Below are 18,100 nucleotides of genomic sequence, written 5' to 3' on the forward strand. Positions count from 1 at the left end.
ATGGCAAAAACCATAACAAAGGCCTGAGTGACGTCATCTGCATACTATCTATATATATAAATATAGTATGCAGATGGCGTCACTCAGGACTTTGTTATTGTTTTTGCCATCCGCGTTTGTGAGTTCTTCTCACTAAATTGTATTAACCAGACTATAAAAGTTCATGGTTACACAGAGTTTGTGTGTTGGTCCGTTATACTTCCGGATGGCAATGTTGTGAACTCCTTGGCCAAGCGCATTCTATCTATATATATTGTGCGGAGATCACAACATTGTCATCCGTAAATATAACGGACCAGTACACAAAACTATGTGTAGTTGTTAATGTTTATAGTTTATTGTTAATATATATCAACTTCGTTATATGTATATAAATATATATTATGTATATTATTAAGGATTACGCCGACCGAGGACGTGTAAAGAGAAACAGAAACGAACGTTTGGGCCACAAAAAAAGTGATTGACAATCTGTATTATATATATATATATATATATATATATATATATATATATATATATATATATTTATATATAAATAATATGCGCTTGGCTAAGAAGCTCACAACATTACCATCCGGAAGTATAGCCGATCAACGCACAAAACTATGTGTAGCTTTTAATATTTATAGTCTGTTTAAATTATATAGTTTAGTGAGAATTGGATTCAATTATCTGATGTCACGTCTCCCAGCAACGGCGGCCATCGTTGTTCTAAACAAAGAAAATCTATAGATAGTTCGAAGATGGCGTCTCTCATGTCCTTGTTATTGTTTTTTTTTTTTTTGCCATCCGCGTTTATGAGTAATGCTCACTGAACTGTATTAATCAGACTATAAACGTTCATGGATACACATAGTTTTGTGTGTTGGTCCGTTATACTCCCGTATGGCAATGTTATGAGCTTCTTAGCCAAGCGCAAACTATCTATAGCACAAGATGCTGATGGAATTAAAATGAGAAAAGCGCTTTACAAAGCCTATTGCCCTTATAGAAAATCCTACTTACCCATTTGGTGTCCGACAGGTGATCAGTCTTCCGGATATAAAAGGAAACTTCCGGAGTGGCTTAAGATATTATGCGCATGGATAACATTGGCAACCGGAAGTATAACGGACGGGACGGCACACAAAACTAACTAGTGTAACCATGAATTTTATAGTCTGCTTAAAATACAGTTATAAAGTGAGAATTTACTCATAAACTGGGATGGCAAAACGCAATGACAAAAGGCCCGAGTAACATCATCTTCGTTATAGGGTTTTAATATCGGAAGAAGTGACTGAGATGGCGGTTAGATGGTGTGTATCTTACTTAAACACATACTTACATTTGATGTTATGCGTTTTGTTAAAATATTCACAACAACCACCAACCGGATATAATGTTCCAACAAATATAAACTGTGTAATTTTAAACGTTTATATTCTGCCCGATATAAATTAGTGAGAACTAATCATAAAAGGCTTGTCTAAAATCATTAACAAAGGGATAACTCGCCTCAATTGGATTCCATTTTCTGATGTCACGTCGCCCAGCAACGGCGGCCATCGTGGTTCTAAACAAAGAAAATCGGTACTTTTTATTCTTCATGCTGGCGAGAACTTTTCATTTGTCTTGTGATCAAATTGTGTAAAAGTCAAAACATGATAAGATTGATAATGTTTTTCTTTCCTCTGGATACGCTTTTATGCTCGTCGGAGAAATATTTCATAAGGGCGTCCGCCATTGTTCCGATAGTTTAGAGCCAGTGTTACTAAGTTACCATGCGTCATTACGAGGGAAGTGACGTTACGACTGTTGATGCATATTCCGTTCATTCTATTATTGATGTTATGAGCTTAGCCATAAAACCCTCAATATTTGCCAACAAAACTATGTGTAAACTTGAACGTTGATAGCCTGGTTGGCGGTTGGAGAAATAATACTCTTCAACAGTCGTAGCGTCACTTCATTCCTATTGACGCATGGTAACTTAGTAACACTGGCTCTAAACTATCAGAACAATGGCGGACGCCCGTATGAAATATTTCTCCGGCGAGCATAAAAGCGTTTCCAGAGGAAAAAAAAAACCCACATAAATTTGATCATGTTTTGACTTTCACACATTCAGATCACAAGGCATATGAAAAGGGAATGAAACGTTCTAGCCAGTTTGAAGAATAAAAAGTAATGATTTTCTTTGTTTAAAACCAAGATGGTCGCCGTTGCCGGGCGGCGTGACATCAGACTACTTTTTATTCTTCATGCTGGCTAAAACTTTCATTTGTCTTGTGATCAGAATGTGTAAAAATCAAAACATGATCAGATTTTTAATGTTTTTCGCCCTCTGGATACGCTTTTATGCTCGTCTGAGAAATATTTTTTAAGGGCGTCCGCCATTGTTCCGACATTTTAGAGCCAGTTACCAAGATACCATGAATCATTACGAGGGAAGTGACGTTACGACTATTGAAGCGTATTCTCAATAACCTGTATTAACCAGACTATAAACCTTCGGTTTTGGGTAAATATATATATATATATATATATATATATATATATATATATATATATATATATATGAATATTTCTCACTAAACTGCATTAACCAGACTGTATAAACGTTTAAGATTACACATAGTTTTGTATGTTGATCTGTTATATAATAATAAATAATAATGATAAATAATAATAATAATAATAATAATAATAATAATAATAATAATAATAAGCATATTTATATAGCGTCTTCTTATATATTATTTATTCCTAATGGCAATATTGTGTGTTTCTTAACCAAACGCAAAGTTTTTATCTAATTGTTACTTTAAAAAAAAAACACACATTTATATTACGAAATTCCAATTATACTAATAATCATTGTTTATTTTATAATTATTTTCTTTTTCTTTTGTTATATCCAGACAGCAGCATTGATAGGACAAAGGGAAGGACGTCTACACAAATCTATCCACAGCACCACAATGCCTCGATTCAATGCGATAGATCACAATCTACTATCATAACAAGAAGAAGAAGAATAGTAAGAAGAAGAATTGATAATCCCATCTCATTTTAAACTGGTCACAGTCTGGACGAACGTATTGTAACGGGAGTAAGGACAATAGTAGACCATTTAAGGTATGGAATAATGATTTTTTAAAAATAAAATTCTTTGATATTAGAATAATTTGAATATTGTCATTATTATAACTCTTTCTTCTTTATTTATATGCTCCTCCTCCACCTACTCCTCCTTCTTCCTCTTCTTCCTCTTCTTCTTCTTCTTCTTCTTCTTCTTCTTCTTCTTCTTCTTCTTCTTCTTCTTTTTCCTATTTTCCTTGTTCCTTTTCAATTTCACATCATCCACAACCGCCATCATCATTACCACCACCACCACCACAACCGCTACCACCATCTTAACAGTTGTTCAACCATCTATTGTCGCTGCCGACCAGATGCTCTGTTTATGTCCAACACTCCCATATTTATTGAATTTGTGAGCCCTTAACTTCTAACAATTAACCAGTAGATTTTTGACCAATCAAAACATGGAATTTGTGACACACCTTCACACGTGCTCGGACAAACATAGTTGGTGTTTATAAACAATAACGTGAACTAATTCGACCTTTATCTGATCGTTGTTATTCTTTTTATATTGACAATTCATCATCATCATCATCATTGCCTTTTTCACCCTGGGTCAGGGTATAGGCCACAGACAAACAGTTTCCATCCTTCTCTATCCTGAGCCAACTTTTTTATCTCATTCCAGGTCTTACCACTTCTCTGTATATCAGCTTCTTTAATTCTTCTTCATGTTCCTCGTGGCCTTCCCCTTGATCTTCTGCCCTGAGGGTTCCAGTCCAATACTTTCTTTGTTATAGTTGAGTCATTCTTTCTAAGCGTGTGTCCAATCCATCTCCATCGTCTTCTTCCTATTTCCTCTCCCACTGGTTTCTGCTGTGTTCTTTTCCATACTTCTTCATTTTTTATTCTATCCATCCATTTTATTCTGAGTAGCTTACGCATGCACCTGTTTACGAAAATCTGTACCCTCCTTATACATGCCTGTGATGCGTTCCAAGTTTCACATCCATACAGTAGGACAGACTTCACGTTTGAGTTGAAAAGTCTTAGCTTTAGTCGAAGGGAAATATCTTTAGTTCTCCAAACTCTGTTCAAAGATGTGAATGCAGCCTGTGCCTTTCCTATTCGTGCTTTCACCTCTGCTTCCGTGCCTCCATCCTTGTCAATTATACTTCCGAGATAGCAGAAAGTGTCTATATCTTCGAGTTCCTGATCTTTTACTTTGATCTGCTCCCTTTGACGCGTTCCTATCCTCAAGACCTTTGACTTTGCAGGGTGATTCTTAGACCAATTGATTCCGAGAGGCTGTTTATAATTGTGGTTTTTGCTTGCATCTGGTCCTGGGTGTGGGACAAAAGAGCCAGATCATCTGCAAAATCCAGATCATCCAACTGTGTCCAGGGGGTCCACTGTATCCCATTTCTTCTCCCTTTGGAGGTTTCCTTCATTAGCCAATCAATGGCAAGGATGAACAGGAATGGAGAGAGCAAGCATCCCTGCTTGACACCAGTCTTAATTTCAAAGCTGTCAGTAAGCTGGTCTTCATGTACAACCCTGCAACTTGATCAATTGGGTGACTAGTTATCACACGATTTTCTCGATCATATTATAAACGGTTAAGTTTACACATAGTTTTCTGTGTTGATTCTACTTATCAAGAGGTAGAACAGTGGGTATTTTACTTAACACATACCATCTGTAGTAAAACTTGTGTAGTTTGCTGTGTCAACCAATCACTGGCATTGTTTACATTATGACGATTGTCCGAGAGGCGTGGTTATCTATCAGTTAATATGAATGTCCATTGATTTTTACCCGTCTCTTACTTATCTTCCAAAGTTCGAGATACTCTCTGAGGGAGAGTGTATGTTTGTGTGTGTGCGTGGGTGCGCGCGCGCGCGTGTGTGTGTGTGTGTGTGAAAGAGGGGGGGGGGGGGTTGAGAGTCAATGGAACCTAACTCGTCTTTACTCACAATATTTCATCGTAATCAGATGTAAATAAAGTTGTTGTTTTTTTATGAGCATTTATATAGGGCAGTTTCCATCAACATTTCTCAAAGCACTTCACAAAGGGGTCCGTGGAGCAGTTATATAGAGAAATATCCATCAAAAATGCTCAACGCGCTTAACAAGGGGCTCTTTGGCAACAGTAGCGCTTATTATGATGGCCATATTTTTTTGTTTGTTCTTTGAATTTTTTTTTTCTTTTCTTTTGGTTTGTTTTTGAGACAAAGACAAGGCTTTCAATGACCATGTACCCATTTCACACCTGAGTAAAGTGAGAGGATGTGTGTAAAAAAGCATTTTCCAATGACTCAACTATGCATCGCCCAGAGCAGGACTCGAACCCAGGACCTTCCAGTCCGAAGGAGTGTCATACCACTGACTAGACATCATAACAACACAAGTACAGGTACAAGATCCTGAGCGCCTGGACAGAAACAGCTTCGTCACACAAATACATTTTTAATATCGCTTCATAGGCGTTATGTCATGTTTTATCGTGCATGTCAAGTGTTGTTGTTGGCTTGGGATCCATTGTAAAGCACTTTGGACACATTTACAATAAGTGCACTATTTTACTATCATAGTAGGAGAAAAAAAATACTGGATCATTATGTATGGTCTGCAAGATGTCTTGAGCCCCCTATCCCAATGATTATATGTGTGTGTGTGTGTGGGGGGGGGGGGGGTTCGCAAATAAATCACACAATTTGATGACATCATACATGAAAGTGGGAAATAAATTGTCAATGAAACCAAAAAATAAACTGATACCTTTAATAACCACAAAAAAAGAGACAAAAAAAAAAAAAAACAACAAAAAAAAAAACAACAGCATGGAACCAAAAATAGCAATTGCTCGCTACCCATTGAAGAGGAGCAAAGTAGCTATTTTCCGCCAGGTCTAACGGATCCAACTACCCAATTAATGATGTGGGTGGACAAGGGGTTCAGAAAATAAATCAAAATGACCTTGACTTCACTCGGGATTGATCTCGCTCCTTTCACGTGTGAAACGTGTGCTCTAATAACTGAGCTATGACGTGACATTAAATGAGCTTTTCTTTTAGAAAGTGCAATGTCCACTCAACGTGCTCAAAGGGCTTTACAAGGAGTCCCTGACCAACATCCACATTTAACATTTAGAACAAGACTCGACGACTGTAAGGCGATATTATAACTTTTTTTCGGACAGAGACAACACTGTTGACGGCCAGGTACTCATTTTACACTTGAGTATGGTGAGAGAATGTGACTGAAGAATCTTTTTCCGAGTACTCAACTATGCACCGAGTCGAGGCTCGAACCTAGGACCTTCCGATCCGAAAGCGAGTGTCATACCACTAGACCACAAAGCCACGCAAAGCCATCAACTTTTTTTCGGACAGAGACAACACTGTTGACGGCCAGGTACTCATTTTACACTTGAGTATGGTGAGAGAATGTGACTGAAGAGTCTTTTTCCGAGTACTCAACTATGCACCGAGTCGAGGCTCGAACCTAGGACCTTCGATCCGAAAGCGAGTGTCATACCACTAGACCACAAAGCCACGCAAAGCCATCAACTTTTTTCGGACAGAGACAACACTGTTGACGGCCAGGTACTCATTTACACTTGGTATGTAGAGAATGTGACTGAAGAATCTTTTTCCGAGTACTCAACTATGCACCGAGTCGAGGCTCGAACCTAGGACCTTCCGATCCGAAAGCGAGTGTCATACCACTAGACCACAAAGCCACGCACAGCCATTAAGGTAAATATCACCCAACTGCGTTTTGTCAGTCAAGCAGAAAGTAGAAACAAAATTGACCTTTTCGTTATTTGTTTTGATTTGTATTGACGATATTATGCGTTTCAGTAAACGAAGTGCTTCTTCTCAGTAGTACTGCGCCGTGGACTATCTATAGCTAGTATGCGCTTGGCTAAGAAGCTCACAACATTGCCATTCGGAAGTGTTGATAGTTCGAAGATGACGTCACTCAGGTCTTTGTTATTGTTTATTGCCATCCGCGTTTAGGAGTAATGCTCACTGAACTGTATTAACCCGACTGTTAACGTTCATGGATACACACAGTTTTGTGTGTTGGTCCGTTGTACTTCCGGATGGCAATGTTATGAGCTTCTTCGCCAAACGCATACTATCTATATTCACATTCCATGTGCGAGGTCATTGGTCACATTGGAAAATGTTCTCAACATGACCCACATAGTGAAAAGTGTTCAGAGCTTTCGAAATATCTAACATCACGATTGGTCATTTTGTTCAGCTTGACACATGTGTATGTTTACAACTGTCATAAACAAAGCAGCGTGTTTACATGTGTTAAGATATATCCAATCGTTGGTCGGCAACAAATCATGTGATTGATGACCTGGTTGGACGAAAACATAAATATAGATAGAATGAAGTTGACGTCACTCGGGTCTTTGTTATTGTTTTTTACCATCCGCGTTTATGAATAATACTCACTAAACTGTATAATCAAGACTATTAAAGTTCATGGTTACACAAAGTTTTGTGTGTTGGTCCGTTTTACTTCCGGATGGCATTGTTGTGAGCTTCTTAGCCAAGCGCATACTATTTATAGATCGCTCCCATTGTCATCATATTATGTCCCCAATAGAAACTTGAGGTCAAGCAATGACCATTCAATCCTTATCAAACCTAAGACATTGCGTAAAATAGGTGAACAGTCTTTTCAATTTTCGGCCCCCCCATTTTTGGAACTTTCTCCCGTCACACGTGAGATGCTCGGATTCGTTGACAACGTTCACATCTCGCTTAAAGTTTGATCTTTTTACGTCATAATGTTGCAATATTATTTTCATATTTTGTTGTTGTTAAATTGAATTCGTATCACGTTTCCTTAACACTTGTCTCACTGTAATATGTTTTGTTTTATATCACTGTAAAGCGCTTAGAGCCTGTGACAACGGGGTAAAGCACTATATAAATGCCATTTATTATTATTATTATCGCAGAGTGCGGCCAGCCAACGTCAATGAGGAGGACGCTGGATAGTAAGTGAGTAAGGAAGTAAAATAAGATTGATACAACGGGGAGAAAGGGTGTGTCTTTTTTTACGAAAACCACCGAAACCCGCCCATAACCATAGTCTCAGGTTCACTCCCGGCTGGTGTACACTTCCCTGATTCTCAGGTTCACTCCCCACAGTTGTCTACTTCCCATAACTTTGCCGGATATTGTCGGGTTTTGCCGAGTTTCGGCGGGTTTCAGCGGGTTTCGGCGGGTTTCGTAATAAAGCACTAATTGCTTTTTTTAGGAAACCCAGTCCCAGGTTCACTCCCCAATGGTGTACACTTCACTGAGTCCCAGGTTCACTCCCCAATGCTACCTACTTCCCATAACTTTGTCGGGTTTCGTCAGGTTTTGTCGGGTTTCGGTGGGTTTCGAAAAAAAGACACACAGGGAAGAAGTTATGGTGTGTATTTTATTTAAACACATATCTACCATCAATCCACAAATGTCATGTTTGCCGACTTGACATTGAACACCCCCCCCCCCCACATGATACGGAAGTAGCAGCCGCTACGTTCCTCGTCTCCATTTACAGTTCATTTTAGCCTCTGGAGCTATCAACTCTACTCTTCGGGCCAACGAATCCACAGTGGAAATGGGTAGCAGAAACAGATATAAAATATTTAGCAAGATAAAATGCCTCGATACACTTTTCTCAACCGACCAGAAAGAGGGTGACCTTTTTAAAAACATCTTATTTTGATTTATTTTGAGGTGGTTTTTATTTTCATTGGGTTGTTTTTTGTGTTTTTTTTTTTTTTGTTGTTTTTTTGTGTGAAGCCTTTTTGTTTTTCTTATCGTTTTTTTTTATTGATAGAACGAAATTGACGTCACTCAGCTTTTTGTTGTTATTGTTTGTTTGTTTTTTTCACATGCCATACGATACAACCAACATTTTTCTAATTCAAATTTCCTTTTTAGATACATCATAAAATTTAAAGAAAATGAATAGTGTGGTGTAGAGCATGTTTTACCAAAGAAATTAGGTATCGTAAGAACTTTACTATCTACTATCCATTAAGTTTAAGTGAAACAAAAATGTATATCTTTGTGTTAGTTGGATGTGAAGTTTTTAGGGAAAATCTTGAAAATGGCTGGTAAGGAGAGGGTTAATCGTTATATCAGATTTCGTTGCGGCTATGTGGTCAAGTGGTATGACACTCGCTTCGGATCGGAAGGTCCTGGGTTTGAGCATTCGCGCTCGGCGCATAGTTGAGTCCTTGGAGAAGACTCTTTACTCACATTCAATCACCGTACTCAGGTGTGAAAAACGAGTACATGGCAGCTAACAGCGTTGTCTTTGTCCAAAAAATAAAATGTAATATCGCCTAACAGGCGTCATGTCCCGTTCTAAATGTTACGTGTTGCTGTTGGCCAGGGACCCCTTGTAAAGCGCTTTGAGCACGTTTCGTGGATATTGCACTAGATAAAAGCTCAATTTTACAAAGAAATCAATGAACGAGGCAAATAGAACGGTTCGAGATTGGAAAAAATATATAATTTTGACACTTGTAAATGGCAACTTAAACTTTGTTAAAAACAATCCTTCTCGCCATGCAACCCTGACTTCACCCACACACCCCAACCCCCCCCCCCCTACCCACTTCCCAACACACAACCCACACACCCCAACCCCCCACTTCCCCACACACAACCCACACCCCAACCTCCCCACTTCCCCACACACCCCACACACCCCAACACACACACCCCAACCCCCACACTTCCCCTTACACTCCCCACACACCCCAACCACCACCACCATCACTTACACTTACACCCACTCCATTCACTTCGATCGAGAGTTTTAATTAATTTCATTCCGCTTCATGATAATATTTCATCCATCACTCATCTGAAATTTCCATTTCAACGGGTCCCCACCCTACTCTGCCCATCCTTTAACCCCCCCCCCCCCCCCATCCCTCCACCATCCCACCTCTCCTCCCGCACCTTTTTTCCACATTCAACTGATCGATAAGATAAATGCGTTTATCTCAAATTCTCTCCCTTAGTTGTGTCCAACGCAATTAATATTATTAGGTGGACAACAGCATACGTGTAATCACTATTTTGGGGGTCGATAATACTCCTCAACAGTCGTGACGTCACTTCCTTCCTAATGACGCATAGTAACACTGTCTCTAAACTATTGGAACAATGGCGGACGCCCGTATAAAATATTTATCTGGCGAGCATAAAGCGTATCCAGAGGGGAAAAAAAAACCTCATAAATTTGAACATGTTTTGACTTTTACACATTCTGATTTCAAGGCATATGAAAAGTTCCAGCCAGCATGAAAAATAAAAAGTAATGGTTTTCTTTGTTTAGAACCAAGATGGCCGCCGTTGCCGGGGGCGTGACATCAGACTATTGAATCGTATTGGCGGACGCCCTTATGAAATACTTCTCCGACGAGCATAAACGTGTATCCAGAGGAGATAAACTTTATAAATCTGATCATGTTTTGTCTTTTATACATACCAAACGAGATCAATCGGAATATAGATAGATCGAAGTTTGTGTAACTCATGTCTTTGTTATTGTTTTTTGCCACCCGCAATTATGAGTAATTATCATTAAACTGTATTTGACCAGCCTATAAACGATCATGGTTGCACACAGTTTTGTCTGTTGGTCCGTTATACTTCCGGATGACAAGGTTGTGAGCTTCTTAGCCAAGCGCAGACTATAATCTATACACGTTAAAAGTAACTAACATTCCTGTGGGTTAGTATGTCTTATCCGACTGGCGGATGTTCAGAGCATTTAATTTACCTTAAAAGCATGGTATCAATAATTCATCGTTTTCTCATTCATCCATATGACTTTTTACACACTTTCAATGATTGTTGAACCGTAAACGATGGAGGTGTTACGATACAACTTACGTTTCCTCACTCTGCTCCTATAGGGAATGAGATTAGCGGAAGAGTGACCATGCGCACAACCAACATGGCGTTCTCTCTCTAATAACACAGACTATGGTTGACGTCCAATCAAGGGACGCTACTCTTCCGCTAATCTCATTCCCTATTGATAATTCATTCATCCTTAAACGATTTTGTCCCGGCAGGCTGAACTGATCTCCACGCCCCGCACTCATCATTATCAAACACTCGTCTCCCTTTTCTATCCGGAGGGTCCCTAGTGACAGCTGGGCGTTTTACAATGTTTTACAATGTGCGGCTATGTGGTCTAGTTGTATGGCACTCGCTTTCGGATCGGAAGGCCTGGGTTCGAGCCTCGCTCGGCGCATAGTTGAGTCCTTGGAAAAGGCTCTTTACTCACATTCTCTCACCGTACTCAAGTGTAAAATGAGTACCTGGTCGTTAAGGGGCGGTTTGGGTCTAATTATTAGGAAAATCCTTCGAAAAATTGATTTTGAGATTTTGGTGGAAATTGATATTTTATTACCCTAGAAATAATATAATTGAAGTCCAAATTCTTAAAGCAGACTATAAAGGCATGAAAAACACAGATGAAAATGGTACATATAGTAAGAAAAGTGTAAAAAAACGGGAAGCTATTTTACTATTTTCTCAAAATGTCATATTTTTAAGGGTATGGGATACTGCGTCAAACGTTTCTCAGAATCTATTCAATGAAATTGTCTGAAAATTTCCACAGTTATCACAGAGATAATGTATTGTGTCACCATAGAGAGATTTTTTTGATAAAATATGTAAATTTTGAATTATAATCCTAATTCTGATTTTTTAACATCAATTTTGTCATAACATTTTGATTCTCAACTTTGTAATGTTCTAATAAAAATTCCATAAGCTAAAGCCGTAAAATCTCTCTATGGTGACACTATGATACAATGTTGACAAGAGGGAAGAATATGGAGGTCATTCCTTCATTGGTTTTAGTGGAACGTTTGCCACAAGATTGTTATATTTTTTGATGTCAGACCCCCAAATTAGGTCTCAAAATGGGTATCAACACATATAATTAAAATTTGTTACCATAAATGTTGTTTTTTAGCCTATAATGACTATACAGAGTGATTAAAACCGCCCAATATTGGTAATAAATTTTTTTTTTTGAAAAGACCCAAACCGCCCCTTAACAGCGTTGTCTCTGTCCGAAAAAAATTATAATATCGCCTTACAGGCGTCATGTCTCGTCCTAAATGTTAAATGTTGCTGTTGGCCAGGGATCCCTTGTAAAACGCTTTGAGCACGTTTAGTGGATACTGCGCTATATAAAAGCTCAATTTATTTAATTTATTTAAACAATTTTGTCCTGGCCGGCTGAACTGATCTCCACGCCCCGCACTCATCATCATCAACCACTCGTCTCCCTTCTCTATCCGGAGAGTCCCTAGTGACATCGTAGGCTGGGCGTTTTACAATGTTTTTGTTTTATCGTGTTAACCCTCTCCTTATCAACTATAGATAGTTCGAAGATGACGTCTATGTGGTCTAGTAGTATGACACTCATTTTCGGATCGGCGCACAGTTGAGTCAATCCTTGTAAAAGGCCCATTACTCACGTAGGTAGGTGTAAAATGAGTACCCTGTCGCTAACAGAGTTATCTTTGTCGGAAACAAAAATGGTCATGTCTTCATTCATGCGCCATGTCTCGTTTTATATTATGGACGCGTTGCTGTTGGCCAGAAACCCTTGTAAAGCGCTTTGAGCATGTTTAGTGAATATTGCGCTATAGATAGTTCGAAGTTGACGTCACTCAGGTTTTTGTTATTGTTTTTTTGCCATGCGCGTTTATGAGTAATGCTCACTGAACTGTATTAACCTGACTATAAATCTTCATGGATACACACAGTTTTGTGTTTTGGTCCGTTATACTTCCGGATGGCAATGTTATGAGCTTCTTAGCCAAGCGCATACTATCTATAGGAAAATCGTTGCATTCGTTATGATACAACCCACATTTTTCTTATTCAAAATATCTCTCGTTTTAAGAAAACGAACAGTCTGTTGTGGAGCATGTTTTGTAAAAGAAATAATGCATCCGAAGAGGTTTACTGCTATTTATTGTGTTTGAGTGATAAAAAATATTATTCTTGTGATAGTTGGGTGTGAAGTTTTGGGGAGAATCCTTAAAATTGCTGGTGTGTAGAGGGTTAACCACGCCTCTCTCTCTCTCTCTCTCTCTCTCTCTCTCTCTGTGGCATATCACTTGGACGTAGCCTCCCACACAGTCCTTCGGAAGAAGTCTCTGTCTTGTGCCCATCTGCCACATTCCATCACGCCGTTGTTGAGCCATTCTTGTATATCCTGTTGCCATCATCTTTGTGGTCTTCCTCTGCCTCTTTTGCCCTCCGCCATGCCCTCCAGTACATCTCTCTCTAGTGTGTCGTGTCTTTTCAGGTGCCCAAAGTAATTGAGTTGGTGCATCCTTTCTCCTTCACTATTCAGCCTATACACCGAAAGAATAATGCGTGATGTATTGACAGAAGAAAAAGATGAAGAATACAGTGCCGTGAAGATAAATGGCAGGAAGATCTCTGACCTACGATATGCAGACGACACGGCGCTATTGTCAACAACATCAACAGGTCTCAACAAACTAGTAAAATCGGTAAAAAAAAACATAGTGAAGACAAAGACCTATTATTAAACGCAAAGAAAACGAAAATAATGAGCACAGATAAAAGCAGCACTGCTCAGGTCGAAATAGAAGGAGAACAACTGGAAAATGTTACAAATTTCATTTACCTTGGAGCACAAATAGAAGCCAATGGAGATTCGGCACCAGATATCAGGAGAAGACTTGCAATTGCAAGCAACAAACTAAACAAAATGATGGCAATCTGGAAGAGCTAGGAAGTCAGACTGAAAATGAAGATCCTAACATCCTGTATTTTTTCTACTGCAATATATGGATGCGAGACATGGTCTATAACCAAAGAATCAGAAAAGAGAATAACCGCCTTCGAAATGAAATGCTAAAGAAAAATCTTACGCATCCCGTGGACAAACAAAGAAAGCAATGCAAACATCATGAAAACACTAGGACTAAAAAAGTCCCTGCTAATGAGTAAGATAAAAAAAAAGCTGAAACGACGCCTACACACACTAAACAAACAAAAAAAGTAAAAAGAAAATCCTTCAGAGATATCTATAGGCTAGTGAAGCCGGAGTTTATCCCAGTTTCTATAGCGTGAAACGGACATGCTTGATATACATTTTGACTGGACGCTAGTCTATCGCAAAGTACTTTCCGCCAGGTCTTTCAGATCCGACTGTTGGTTGGACAGTGGGAGTCAGAAGAAAAAAATAATTTCAACTGCACACGGGGTCGATCTTGGTCCCTTTGCTTGTGAAGAGAGTGCTCTACCAACTGTACAAACGGGACGCCCCATACTCATCATAATCAAACACTCGTCACTCTTGTTGTCTCCCGAGAGTCCCAAGTGTCATCGATGGCTGGGCGTTTTACACTGTTTTGTTTTATCGTGTCAACGACACCTACACACATTAACCCTCTTCTTACCAAGTGTCATCGATGGCTGGGCGTTTTACACTGTTTTGTTTTATCGTGTCAACGACACCTACACACATTAACCCTCTCCTTACCAGCCACAGGAAAATCGTCACATTCGTTACGATGCATCAAATATTATTCTTATTCTGATTTCTATTGTTTATATTATAGCTATAAAAACTCAACATTTTGTTGCAGAGCTCATTTGTGACCCTCCGTCAAAACGGTAATATGTTGGGATGATTCAACCCCCAAAGAGTGAATTTAGAGATAGATTGATGAGAAATTGGACCTTAGAAGATTTTGCGAAGCAAGAAATAGTCTTTATACTCCACTAGAACGTACAGAAATTAAACCTAAGTTGGATATTTGTGGCTATGAATTCAATTCCCCTTACCGAGTGGATCCCGACATAATACCGCTTCGATACGGTGGGTCACATTTTTCTGAACAGGAAATAGAATACCGGTCTTACTCGTTACTACCTGTTTGAAATATCTATCTTTGTGTTGGGTGAGTTTGAAGTTTCGGGTATAATTCTGAAAAATCGCTGGTATGGAGAAAGATAAACAAAACAAAAAGTAAAAAGAAAGTCCTTTAGAGCCATTGGCTCGTGTAAACGACGCCTACACACATTAACCCTCTCCTTACCAAGTGTCATCGATGGCTGGGCGTTTTACACTGTTTTGTTTTATCGTGTAAACGACACCTACACACATTAACCCTCTCCTTACCAAGTGTCATCGATGGCTGGGCGTTTTACACTGTTTTGTTTTATCGTGTAAACGACGCCTACACACATTAACCCTCTCCTTACCAAGTGTCATCGATGGCTGGGCGTTTTACACTGTTTTGTTTTATTGTGTAAACGACGCCTACACACATTAACCCTCTCCTTACCAAGTGTCATCGATGGCTGGGCGTTTTACACTGTTTTGTTTTATCCTGTAAACGACACCTACACAGATTAACCCTCTCCTTACCAGCCACAGGAAAATCGTCACATTCGTTACGATGCATCAAATATTATTCTTATTCTGATTTCTTTTGTTACAGTTAAGCTATAAAAACTCAACACTTTGTTGCAGAGCTCATATTTCTGAACAGGAAATAGAATACAGGTGTTACTCGTTACATTTAACCCTCTCCTTACCAGTTATTTTCAGAGCTTTCCCCAAAATTTCCCACCCACACAACAGAAAAATAGTTGTTTTCTTTTTCTTACTTAAACAAAAGAGCAACAACTACATTATATGCATAATATTGATCATCAAAATGAACTCTACAGCACAGTGCCACGTTTATATAGCTATAATATATCATTTTCTTTAAATTTTGTTATTTAGAAAAGAAATCTGAATGACAATAGTGCTGGTTGGATCGTAACGAATCGGACGATTTTCTTATGGTTGTAAGGAGAAGGTTAAGAAAGATAAATAAAAAAGAAAGTCCTTTCGAGCCATAGGCTAGTGGAGCCGGAGTTTATCCCAGTTTCTATAGCGTGAAACAAACAGGAGCAGTTGCTTGCTATCCTTTGGATTAGACGCTAGTCTATCGCAAAGTACTTTCCGCCAGGTCCATCAGACCCAACTACGCAACCACTATTGGGTGGACAGTGCGGGGTCAGAAAAAAAAAAAAAAAAAAAAAAGAAAAAGAAAAAACAAATCTCGACTGCACCCGGGATCGATCTTGGTACATTTGCTTGTGAAGCAAGTGTTCTACAAACTGACCAAAAGGGACGTCCCTGACTCATCATTATCAAAAACTCGTCACTCTTTTGTATCCGGAGAGTCCCTTGAGTCTGGGCTGGCTGGGCGTTTTACAATGTTTTGTTTGATCGTGTAGACGACACCTACACACATTAAACAAAAAAAAAGTTAAAAGAAAGTCCATCAGAGCTATAGATAGTATGCGCTTGGCCAAGGAGTTCACAATATTGCCATCCGGAAGTATAACGGACCAACACACAAACTCCGTGTAGCCATGAACTTTTATAGTCGGGTTAATACAGATTAGTGACAACAACTCACAAACGCGGATGGCAAAAACAATAACAAAGGCCTGAGTAACGTCATCTTCGAACTATCTATAGATAGAATGCGCTTGGTCAAGGAGTTCACAACATTGCCATCCGGAAGTATAACGGACCAACACACAAACTCTGTGTAGCCATGAACTTTTATAGTCGGGTTAATACAGATTAGTGACAACAACTCACAAACGCGGATGGCAAAAACAATAACAAAGGCCTGAGTAACGTCATCTTCGAACTATCTATAGATAGAATGCGCTTGGCCAAGGAGTTCACAATATTGCCATCCGGAAGTATAACGGACCAACACACAAACTCTGTGTAACCATGAACTTTTATAGTCTGGTTAATACAGTTTAGTGAGAACAACTCACAAACGCGGATGGCAAAAACAATAACAAAGGCCTGAGTAACGTCATCTTCGAACTATCTATAGATAGAATGCGCTTGGCCAAGGAGTTCACAACATTGCCATCCGGAAGTATAACGGACCAATACACAAAACTGTGTGTATCCATGAACGTTTATAGTCAGGTTAAACAGTTCAGTGAGCATTACTCATAAACACGGATGGCAAAAAATCAATAACAAAGACCTGAGTGACGTCATCTTCGAACTATCTATAGGCTAGTCTGTGAGCCAGAGTTTATCCCCGTTTTCTCATAGCGATGAACATGACAATAACATTCTGTATCCATTTGTGAATGGACGCTTATTCTACGCAGAGACTTTCGCAGATCTTCAGAAGCCATTCTATCTATACATTTGTTGGGTGGACAGTGGGGGCTAGAAAAAACTTTCGACTGCACACGGGATCGATCCGTAGCCATCGTTATGTTATAGCCTGATACTGAAATCCAAAAGGACTGGCAGTTTGACGTCATTATTTGGTCCCAGTGTCTAGACGTGCCATCGTTATTATTGGTTAACCCTATGAAAGAACACATCTTCAAAGACTGGCAGTTTGACGTCATTTTTTTTAGGTTTGTGTAGCGTCTTGTGAGTTGTCGTTAGTAGTGCTCATGGAAACAAGGTATTTCATTAGTTGAACTATTGAATATAACTCACAATTTGTTTTCTTTTGTGGCAAAAGACTGGCTTTTTGACTTCACTTTTTGGTCAGTGTCAGGCCATAACTTTACAAAGGCCACGATCGATCTCGGTCCCTTTGCCTGTGAAGCAAGTGTTCCACAAACTGTCCAAACGGGACGTCCTATAGATAGTTCGAAGATGACGTCACTCAGGCCTTTGTTATTGTTTTTTGACATCCGCGTTTATGAGTAATGCTCACTGAACAGTATTAACCCGACTATAAACGTTCATGGATACACAAAGTTTTGTGTGTTGGTCCGTTATACTTCCGGATGGCAATGTTATGAGCTTCTTAGCCAAGCGCATACTATCTATAATCATCATAATCTTTTGTATCCGGAGAGTCCCTAGAGTCTGGGTTGGCTGGGCGTGTTACAATGTTTTGTTTTATCGTGTT

At 39.3% G+C, this 18,100-nt stretch overlaps 1 protein-coding gene across 6 annotated transcripts in view; it reads left to right on the top strand.

The window, feature by feature from the left end:
• The window catches only part of LOC144960822 (corticotropin-releasing factor-binding protein-like), a 144,185-nt gene that overhangs the window by 51,357 nt on the left and 74,728 nt on the right, over window positions 1–18,100 (top strand). For all 6 annotated transcript variants that reach the window (XM_078894180.1, XM_078894175.1, XM_078894181.1 and 3 more), the window contains exon 3: window positions 2,907–3,123. The gene's annotated coding sequence lies outside the window, so the exon portion shown is untranslated. The remainder of the gene's footprint in view (window positions 1–2,906; window positions 3,124–18,100) is intronic.

Source organism: Berghia stephanieae, chromosome 15, assembly GCF_034508935.2.
Source record: "Berghia stephanieae isolate SIO BIC M18660-M18661 chromosome 15, UCSD_Bste_1.3, whole genome shotgun sequence".
In the NCBI taxonomy this organism is placed as follows: domain Eukaryota; kingdom Metazoa; phylum Mollusca; class Gastropoda; order Nudibranchia; family Aeolidiidae; genus Berghia; species Berghia stephanieae.